Source organism: Lagopus leucura, unplaced genomic scaffold (genome assembly GCF_019238085.1).
Source record: "Lagopus leucura isolate 7727_CA_CO unplaced genomic scaffold, USGS_WTPT01 Super-Scaffold_100001, whole genome shotgun sequence".
Classification (NCBI taxonomy): domain Eukaryota; kingdom Metazoa; phylum Chordata; class Aves; order Galliformes; family Phasianidae; genus Lagopus; species Lagopus leucura.
In genome coordinates, this window is record NW_024962262.1 from 52,095,951 (window position 1) to 52,107,749 (window position 11,799).

Genomic DNA, 11,799 nt, shown 5'->3' on the forward strand with positions numbered 1-11,799 from the left:
TCCAAGAGCAGAAAGGATGTCCCAGTGCTGTATGGTGGGCTTGAACATCACATGGCAGGTGTCCCCCTACCCGCTACCTCCTGCCATCTCCATGAGTAAGTGAACATGCCTCCATTATTTGGAGGAAAGAAACATCAGAGGTCTGTTCGTAACTGCTTTCTGACACATAGATACATTTATGTCACTCTCCACCTCATCAAGAGGAAAGTCAGAAAATTATGCAACAGTTTTGAAATGCTAATCACCATGTGTTCAAAAGCATCACTACGGACCATGCTACAGATGCTCAGAACTATCTGCAGAAACAATACCACGGCTGGCATCCAAACTTTCTTAAGGAAGGCAACAAGACAGGCCTTGAATATACCTTTCATGAAATTCACACTGATAATTGCTTAGAACTAAGAACCTTCAAATGAAAGAAATTAATATAGTAAAAGCTGAGATTCAGAAACTTTGTGGATAAGCATATTTCTTCTGTGCACTGAGGCACATAACTCAAAACTGCTCTCTTACAGTATTCAGGAGACATGGAAAGTGTTTCTGGCATCCCTGAATGGAAATTCAATCACTTTTAGTGAGCTAAATCCAAAAAAACATCTTGCTCCAAAGTGTCCGGGTGTGGCTGTTGTTGTCCACAAGAAAGTGTCTGCCATTACCAGTAACACAGACCTTTGAATCTGGAGACTTTCATGCACATAATTTTCCACTGCAGTTTTAGGTTTCAAAAGTGTAGATGTTAGAAAGATAAATTACTACTTTTTTATTGGACCAGGCTTCCACAACATGACCTCTGTACAAATTGTTTGTCCCACATCTAAAAATACAGAAACAATGGTTTAAAAACAGGAAGGAAAAAAAAAAAAAAAAAAAAAAAAAAAGGAAATATTTAAATAAACATCCCCATTCATGTTGGGATGGCTTATATATATTCTGTTGGAGGTTATTCTTTCGTGCTATGGTTTGTCTGTCCTTCACTGCTTTCCATTTTATGGAACTGTGACATAAAACGAACAAGCAGGAGGTGTCAAACACCACTAAATCATGATGGGAGAACAGTGAACTTCCTGCTGAGCAGTGTAATGGCTATTCCAGGTGTACATTAATGGAGAATCAATTGGATAGCAGTCCAAAATGCTTATTTGAAACATCTCTAGAGGGATTTTCTATTAGCTAATTCTTTGTCATTTTCTCCAAGTATCATTAACACCTGTACTGTATTACAGTGCAGCAGATGCATATAAATTTTTACCAGGCATTTTAAGAGAATTGGAGCCAGGTACATTTCTAAGACAATGCCACTGTCACTACTTTTAACAGAAGTGCATTGTCTCGAGTATCTGTGTGCCATGGCCCACCCAGCTACCACTGAATCCACAGAGTTAAATCATTTGTAATACAGTGACAAGAAATTTATAATCACTATGACCCAACATAAGTCAGAGTGAAAAAAAATCTCATGGAGCCCATTCCTACCTGTGCAATGTATACTAACTTTACCAAAGTATCAAAATGTACTCACGTTGAACATTGTCGTCTTCGCTGGTTCTGAACTCACACAAAGGATGGTGATGTACTGGAACAGGTTGCCCAAGGGGCCATTCAAGGCCAGGCTGGATGTGGCTCTGGGCAGCCTGGTCTGGTGGTTGGCGACCCTGCACATGGCGACATGCAGGGGGGGTGAAAGTAGATGACCATTCTGGTCCTTTTCAACCCAGGCCATTCTATGATTCTATGATTCTATGAAAACAACATGGTTGTTGAGATGACAGCAGCTGCTGTCACAGGCAAGTACATCCATGGCAAGCAATTCTTAGCATGCAATACTTCTCAGCTAAAGATCTCAGTTCAAAAACAGTGAAATCTGCAGAATCCAATTTGGTAAGAAAAGCTACATTTTCAGACAGGCCAATATTTATGTGCACGTATGTGCCTATTTATGAACATATATAATTTCACTATCCAGAATCTATCTCTGCAATGCCGAACATGTGCAGTTTGGGCTTCAAGTATGCTGATAGATTAGGTACACCTGTTTTAGCATGGAGATCAATTGCTCAAAATGTATATGTTTTTATACTATGTTCACCCTCACGCAAATTAAACAACCATATGCTTTCCTCATGTATGACATTTCTTTACCAAGAGAGTGGTGAGGTGCTGGAACAGGCTGCCCAATGAGGTTGTGGATGCCCCATCCCTGGAGGTGTTCAAGGCCAGGTAGGATGGGGCTCTGGGCAGCCTGGTTTAGTATTAAATGGGGAGATTGGTGGCCCTGCCTGTGGCAAAGGAGTTGGAGCTTGATGACCCTTAAGGTCCCTTCCAACCCTGGCCATTTTATGATTCTATGATTCTATAAATTTTGAGCATTAGTATTAACAAGAACAGAATACATAAGTTGATTTCTTCTCAAAAACTCGTTATGACACATGTCCCTCTCTCATAGCTCCTAAAAGTATAGGATTTCTTAAAAATCAAAAAGGAAAGCCAAAAAGCTCCTGAGACATTGTAGCCTAGGTTTGTGCACTGGTATTCCACAATGCCACAACTGGTGCTATATAGCATCTTATAGCATCTTTATACAACAGTTACAACCTTTTTTTTTTTTTTTTTTTTTTTTTTTTTGTTCACTGAGAAGATGGAGAACAATTAAGAAACATTTATTCTTAAAAAAAAAAAAAGTCTTAAATTTTTTTGTTAAAAAAATGCATGTTGAACATCCACGCTTTTAAAAGATAATTGCATTATTCCTCTTGAGTCAATTACTGCACACTCTTTAAGCACAAAATATGTCATACAGTCCTATAGCAGCACAGCAGGTATTTGAAAATAGGAGGTTATATTGGTGAAGAAAAATTATTTTTCTGATCTTTTTCTAGGCTAATTCTCCCCCAGGCACTGCCTGGGTATACTCCAGCCTAACTCATGAGTTTGTACAATGTACAGCTCTGCCTTTTCCTGACAGATACCCTGATCTGTAAGGAACTAAAATTCCTTGAGTGTTTACAGTTTTGTGTTAAATTTAATCCAGGTTCATCAAGAGCCACTTTGTGAATTCGCAGACTGCACAAAAAGAGCACTTTGTCCCTCTTCCAGAAGCCAGACTCCAGTACTTTTTGCATGCCGCCAGACAGCCAGACATATCATGAAATAATAATAAGCTGTGCTGGAGAGAGCTTCAGGTGATACTGAGGGCCCTCGGCCTCCTTCAGCAAGATTAGCTACTCCTGCTGCATATACCCATTTCATATTGCCTTGCTTCTTCAAAGCTAGCAACTCCTTAGCTTCTCTCAGTGCTTCAAATGCACTCTGTGTAATTCATGAGGTCTGTAGAGACCAAGGAATGATCTAAAATAATCATTGGCAGATAGGAAGAGTAGTGGGGAAACTGAGACGCAGGCACAGCCAAATGCTCACTAGTAGTATGTGCAAGGCTTGGAAATCGCACGCCTGTTCTCAGACCCTCTCCTTCACCTTTCCGTATAGACAGAGTCAGAAAAGCCAGCTGGAACAGTGTGCAGTTTTATGCTGATGATCATTTTACAAAATAGAGTTCTGTCAGACCTCTGCCAGCAAGGCAGACCTCTACTGGGTTCTCTTGTTCCAAGCCATCATTAAAGAACAGTCTTCAGAAAAAGCTGAAAAAGTTTGTAAGAAGCCAATAATTGTACTTATGCCTAGTGATAAAGCAATAGTTAATTGTGATCAAATTCCAGTGGGTGAGGTGAAAATAATTCTGAAGCAGAAGGTAAAAAGAAAAAAAGTAAAAAGCTCATAAATAAAGCAAGACTTAGAACAACAACAACAACAACAAAAATAAATGGACCAGTTAAGTCAAGTAATCTTCTCTTCAAACCAGTAAACTTCTTTCTTGTGGCCACAGTAGGGAGAGGAGGGGACAAGATGTGATCAGAAAAATAAAATGAGGATCAAAATACAACATAAATGAACAGCTACTGCTGCTGCAACTTTCCTCAGTCCAGACTCTCAGTCCAAACCTGAATCCAGACTGGAAAATAAATCTGTGAGTCAACAGGTCATTAAAAGAGAAGGAAGATACCTTAAACTCACGCCAAATTCAGAAATTAACTGCCTCATTCTAATAGAAGATGCAGCCTTGAAAGTAACACTGCTGTTTACTGCAAAGGGTGTTTACTCAATGATTTCTTTAACAGATTTGGGTTTGGTCCTGAAGCTGAAGGAGAAGAGTACTGGAAAGAAATAATGTGACTGCTGGCATCTGTTTCTTTTCTTCTATTTTTTACAGTTGCAAGGTCTTGAAGAGTTTCTGAATTTCCATATTTCTCCTGTTCATATCTAAAAAAATTCTATTTAGAAATTTAGTAACAAGACAGAATTTGTCTGAAAAATCCATTCTCTTTTATAAGTCCTTTTTTTATCCTTTCCTTTTTTTTTTCTTTTTTTTTTCTTTTTTTTTTTCTTTCTTTCTTTTTTTTTTTTTTTAATTGCTAATCCAGAAAATAAAATATTATCACTACAGTTTATTCCAAGAAAAAAAATTTCAGGGTTCTATATTCTTACCTCATTTTTATTTATTTATTTATTTTTTCAAAGTAAAACTTGAAATAGATTGAAATAGAAGTTAAGTTCATGGCATCACTTTGTCATGGAAATAATTCTGAGTTGAAAAGATAATTATAGATCAAAATATATTGAAGTGTAGTTCTAGCTGGATTTTGTTTCATCCTTTTTGTTTTCATATAGATGCCAAGTCCATATGGAAACTTTTCCAGAGGTTCCCTTTCTCAGTACAAAGCTAAGTCATTCAACTTCTTGCTATGTTTTGGGTGTTAGTGATGTCTTCACTTACTACAGGTGAACTCAAGAATCCTAAGCTCAAATCTTAGCCAAATAGAAAGATGGCGCTGTCACTTCAAATACATTTGCAGATCAGCTTTTTAAAATTACAGGTACAGCTGTACAAATTTGGAATTTGAAAACTTGTTAAATTTCTGTATTTTCCTTTTCAGTAGATATGTAAAAAACCTAATTAATAGAAAGATAGAAGATAAGTTTCCATGCGGGTGGGGAAGGTATTAAACTATGAAGGAAACATGCTAAAAAGTAACAGAAAATATTCCTTAGGTCATTTACAATTTGTGGATGAAAATTGTTAGAAAGATGTGATGCATCTGATAATATTTTGGCACAGTGCTCATGGTGCAATAAGGCAATCATTTCTGTCTTGGCTTTCTCTCTCCAGACAAATTCCAGATCCCTTAAGGTGTAGCAGAATGTTACTGACTCGGAGAACCGCTGGAACAAGACAGAATCACTAAGAAAAATGGCCTGAACTAATTCTCCATGTTTTTGTAAGAGGTGTAAGCATATGATTCTCATATATCAGCTATGTATGTGGACAGGAGTTCCCATACTTCTGAGACTCAGCCCACTTGGCAAAACTGGGTTATGTGGGTGTTGCCATTCCTGCACATAAGAACCACTTCATGCAAAAATATCCAAACCTGTGTAACAAAAAGAGTGATTGATTTTTTATAAGAATCAGTGGTGATATCTTTTCCAGACAGATAATTCATCAGCATGCCTAAACTTTCCAGGGAAATTTACACTGTCCAGTTTAAGATCAAACCAGCTGCTGACTGTTTTTCCAGAAGCTTCAGTTTGGTTTTTTAACATCTTTTCAAGAGACAACACATATGTTTTAACTACATTCATTGTGCTCGTCAAGAAACTTAACCAGTTTCAATAAATGTAGAAAATCTGCAGTTTATGTACTTGAATTTAACTAAGTTCCTTGATGTTTTAAATGTTCTGTTCTTTTACTGGCTGCCTCCATCTGTATCTGTCAATTCACTGACCACGGAGCCAAGGCTCACTTGCCAAATAGCCCAGAATAAGTTCATGACACCCACCTTAGTCATCTATTTATCCATTTAGTCTCTCAGGTCTCAGTTTCTGTTGGATATTGGTCATTCTATGTTCTTACACGGACTTCTAGCAACAGTTTTCAGAAATATGTAACCAATGAATTAGAAATAATCTCTGAAAACTTAATTAAAAATCTGTTTCCTACTATTGTGGGATAAATATATTAACATCTGTATCTAATTTGATACCTCCCAGTTTTCTGGGGACATTTCTGTGGTATTTAAGTCATCTAAGACATGTCTTTTGCAAAGAAAATTTTGGTGTATTTGCATTTCAGCTGCATTGATAATCGACTGAGGCCCTTCCTAGTGAAAAGACTTGTGATGTTTCTTTTGAAAAGACTACAGAAAACGGACTATTCGGTTGACAGCACATTTGACCATTTTCACATGTCAAAGGCTTCCTGTTGTAGTTATCTCTGCAACAGTCCTGGTTTCATGGAAATCACTAACATTGTCATAAAAAGCTTAACCCACAATAGCACCCCATAAAGTGTCTGGCAGCTCATATCTGGGGACATTCTTCCACATCTGGATGAAAACTTTCTTTCTTTTTCCCTTATTAATTCTTTGTATTCTTTTTTTTTTTTTTTTTTTTTTTTTTTTTTTTTTTTTTTTTTTTTTTTAATCAAGGCATATTTAATACTTCGAGTGTGACATAACAAAGAGTTATTGGAACATGAAATTATAATTTCTTAATCAAAGAAGAGTGCTAAAGAACAGATATGCACTAGAAACTGATAACACAGTTTCCTACACTGAAAAATTAATAATACCTATTTGATAATCTTGGCTATCCATTGGCATAGACCAGTCAATATGTTTCATCTTGTAACACCTGCAGGTTTTCTTTTACAGAGTTACCAAGTATCAGTGAGTTAACAAGTTATTAGCCTCTTCAGAATGATGTCTTTCTGTTTCCAAGAGCTTTTATTTATTTCTCATGTAAATTAGCCCATATAATCCCACTAATTAAGAAAACACTGAAACTAAGTTGTGTAAACAATTCTCAAAGTCACGAATTTACAGGATATGAAAAAAGGAACGAAAGACAGCCCACAGTCAGAAGAAGTCAATTTTGTAATAAAAGAGGTTAAAACTATAATTTGTCAATGGAAGTTTTGTTTGTTCAAAGGCTTAAAAGACAAACAGAGCAAACCAATTGTATGGAAACCAACAAGCTGTAGATGAATGTCTGTGGGAAGTTTGCATCTACAACCTTAGAGGAGTTACTATTTTCAAAGATGCATCTTTTTAAAAGCACCTCATATAGGTTTTAATTATGTCTTGAAGATTTTAGCTGATGTGTATCTAATACTTCAACATAGCTATACACAGAACAGATGAAAACTGATAACTTCAGATTGCTAAAACGTTAAAGAAAGGTTCTAGGGTGGGAAAAAGCTTTCTGTTTTTATATTCTTAATTTTCAAAAAAAGAAGGCAACTGAAATCCAATGTATAGCTGTGTCCCTGCAATGAGCATCATCCAGTGGCTGTTTTTTATCTTTGACTTTTAAGATTTTGATTTTATTCTGTGAAGAGTGGGCAAGTAATCAAGTGATATCACTTCTATGCTGCAGTCTAGTTTAAGATTTACTTTCCCTCAAAAGTGCTGCTTCTGAAACATACCTGTTTTCTCACATTGCCATGGTGGTCCTCAGATAGTTGAACAAAAAATGATAGATTAGATTATTCCTGAACTGTTCTCCTGACCTCAACAATGAATTAGGCAAAAGTCTAGCACCCATATCCCTTATCCTTTCTCTCATATGCTTTCAGAGATATTGATCCTTCTAAAAACAGACAGAAAAGAAAAAACTTTTCAGAATAAACAAACCACCTCTAGATCCTTGCAGTAAATCATTCGAGTATATAAACTTCTTCACGGTATCAAATGTGTTGCTGGAGAAATTTAATATGCAAAAATCCTAAAAGTATGGTCTGTAAAGCATGGCACTAAAAATAATTATATCTTAAGATAGTTTCAAGTGGCAAAACTGAAATAAAATCTTTCTATCCACACATTTTTCTGAACCAGGAATACAAAAGTAGAGTTTTTCCCGAAGAATACAGTCAGTGCAATTTTATTTAATCTGATTTCAGTATAGATGCTGTTAGACCCTCACCATACACATAAGAGCAGCTAAAACTGTGGCACAGCTTTACATTGAAAAACACCAGCGTTTCTGTGTTTCTGTGAACATCTACTCTATGTTTTACCTAATGTATGCCTACAGGTGTGGCAGTGGTCATGTACATCTGGGAGGAATGTTGTTCTGCCTATACTGTAGAAACACAATGTGTTCCCAGGAGAAACTAAGGTAGACAGGGGATCGCTATGATCTGTCTGCTGAAATGTCCTAATATCCAATTGCCACAGGTAACCTGAATAATAAAAAACCACAAGGAACACAAAACAAATGAAAATTAGTCTAGAAAACTAGGCTATGACATGGATAATTGCATCAGCAGTGGCATGAAAAAGCTCTGAGCTGGGGCTGGTATCAGTTGGGGAATCCACATCACAGGAGAGCTTTTTGTCAGCAAATGAAGTAAAGAATGTCTTAATGGATAATCCAAAACCCATATTAACCAACCCTAAATAATGAAGACTTGAATATGATCTTCCCAATAAACGCAGGCTTAAAGATGGACTTCCTTCTAACTTCCTCAGAAGGCCTAAGAAAGCTTTGAAGTTCAGTGACCCTTGTCAGCATTCTTTATTTCCATCTTTAGAAATGCAGATTTCAACAAGGATTGATTTTGAGTGAATTAAGCTGGGAGCACTTCATTGTCTTCAGTGAGGTACAAAACACTTAGAATAGCAAACAACATGGCCAATGAACAAATCTTGTGCAAATTGAAAATAGTCTTCACTAATTTTTAGTAATGCAGCAGTCTTTCCTATCTCTTACTCATGCAGCGTGACTACTTGATTTCTGAGAAATTTTAATTGCTTTCCTAACTGAATTCAGAAGAAAGAAAGCTATTAGTTTTTTCTTTAAAACTAAGACAGCTGAGACAGTTAGAAAATGAAGAATCCTTTCCAAGAAAGATGATCATATGTAAAAGATGAGAATGACTGCAGAGGAGCAGTTCAGAAATCCTGATTGTAAGGGCTTGGAGCGTTCTGTTAGAAAAACAAAACAAAACAAAACATCCCTAAGCCTCAAAGGTAACTGCATGAAAATAGCTGGATTTTGAGGAATATAAAGGTTCTCACTGCATTGGTTATTTATTAGAAGCCCTTACATTTACTTCCCGAGTTTCATGGAAGGGACATTAGAGTGTAAACTAGTACATTGCATTCAACTGAAATACTGTTTTACAGGAGGCTTCATATAAAACAGGCAAGAATGTATTGTTAGCAACAATATCCTAACAACAGACACCATTATGCATTAATTTCCCCAGCTTTCCCCTTTATGTAGCCATGTTCATCTGCCAACCAGGTATTCAAGAGGAAAAATTAATTAGAATGTCCTTTATAATGAATCCATTGAGATCACTTTCACTACTATTCTTGGTAGCTATTCAGTGGTATAAAGCAGACATCATGCCGACTTATCCTTCTCTACGTTGCTTGTGGATCTATTGCATTACCAAAGCAGTAGAAAGCAGTAAAACCACACCTATTTTAATGTTCATATAAAATACTGATCTCTGTTGGGAAAAGGTTTTAATTTTTAATGCATTATATGGCATTCCTAACTTTAGCCACAGAGGTTACAGTTTAAGTTATTTGAATTTATTTGTATTTTCAAATGCAGAGAAACAAGAGTTTCTCTGATTTCTGAAAAACAAGGAAAACTGTTGAGCTGTCCACATCTTCCAGGCTCAATAAAAAATCCATAAGATTTGTTTAATAACAAGAACAGTTTTACTTTCTCAATTAGTACACTGGTATCAGACAGTCCTTCTCAGTTCTTGTGTATAGACAGGAACCTTATCTCCATCCTAGACAATTACATAGGTATGCACCATTTCCCAGGAGTTTGGTTTATATAGGAAGGTGCATGAAAACTTCCATGAGACCTTGAGCATCAGGGCACCACGCCTACAAAGAATGACAATGTGGTCAGAGCCTTAGAGATGAGGTGAAGTGAGGTGGGGTAGAGCAAGACAGAGGAATTTTTTTTAAAGACTTGTACAGCTATTCAGAAGGGAATTGAACAAAAGGGATTGATGCTCATTTTTTTCTTTAATATCCTCAGCAGCCCTTGAGTAAAGACACAATAAATCAGGTCATGTGCTTATTGCTAATTTTACCAAAAGATAAACCCTACTTAAACTTCATCTGATTTGTTTCTTATTTCTTTTCATTATTTTTTGTTTCTTTGTTTTGGCATTCCATTATCACTTTCTTTCTCAAATTTTCTCAAGAACTGTTTTTTTTTTTTTTTCCTCAGCATACACCATCTTATTTCTGTATTTCCAAATCTTCATTTGGTAAGTCTTTATTCTACGAATTAGGTGGGACTTTTGTAGGTGTGGACTAGCTGTAACTGTGTACAGGAAGTCATCAGCAATGTACACAAAGAAATACAAACTAAATCAAGATAGCTAAGCACAAGTTTTGTGGGAAAAAAAAAGTATACAGTACTGTGATCAACAGATATTTTGAAGTGGATGGGGACTGTGAGATGCAGATGGCTTTGTGACCTCTAAAATTCAAATGGTGAGAAATCCTGTGAACTTTTTCCCTAATTCAGCAGGTTTAAAAAGAGAGGAAAGTCTCTAAAAGGGTACTGCACCTTTGCACAACTATTTAGTGGCCATATTTAGAGAAACCTGGTGTAGTACTATGAGTGACAATTAATCAGTGTAGCATTGTCATAGATTTGACTAAGCTACAATTACTACTTCACAGTGTACTAAAATTGGCAGCCCTGAGTAAGAGCTAGACCTAGATTTTCCAGAGAGTGTGCAAGTACCTAGGCAAGCCCTGTAGCCAAGGACACTGGTGCAGTTTGCTTCTCTCCCACAGCTTCAACACTGAATGAGTTAAATAATCCTACTTGGCCACTGTACCACAGGTGCAGGAGATCTAATGAAGTCAATAATAAAAATCCTCTTTCTGTAAAGTATGTGCCCTTTGCGCAGCTCATTCCCAATATCTTGACCAAGCTTTTAGAGATTTTATGCATTTCGTACTTGGCTACCATTCAGCCAAGATCAGACAGACATCAGGAATCAAATTACAAAAATGTCAAAACAAATTACTGCTCTGTAACCTGTGACTGAATCTATCAGTAATAGATAATGACAGGCAAGGACTCAAATCTCATGCTTGTGGAGAATTGGCTTTTTCTGTGTAATCCATTTGTTTTCTCCATTAGTTGTTCCATATTTAAATGCAGTCCCTTTACATGGCTTGCTCATCTGTGCATTATGAATGCAAGCTGTGAGTTTTCTAGTCTTTTTCTATCTTTTATATAGAGCATAGCAGAGTAGGGTCTTATCAGGGTTTGTAGCTGCATCGCAGGAAAAACAAACATAACTCGCAACAGGATTTAAATTTTTTGTGAGCTTTTTCATCTTAAGAATTAATAAAATGATTGACTAGGCTGTTCTGTTTACCAGTTGTAATATAATCACATATTATTTTTTTGTTTCCCCTCTGACAAGCTGTTTCCAGCACGTTAGGATTCTAGATACCCACAATAAAAGAATAACAATACCTCCTATTACGCTGTATATTCATCATAAGTGAGATTTCTTTTAAAACAAAACAAAATGAAAATAGCGACAGCAAAAACAAAACAGACATGGAGGAGTCTGGTAGTGCTTAATTTGCATTCCGCATTTTTTACAGTGCCTTTGGAAAAGAAGCTGGTGGAGAGCAGATCACGAGCATGATGGGAATGCCTGAGCAAGTCTAGCAAAAT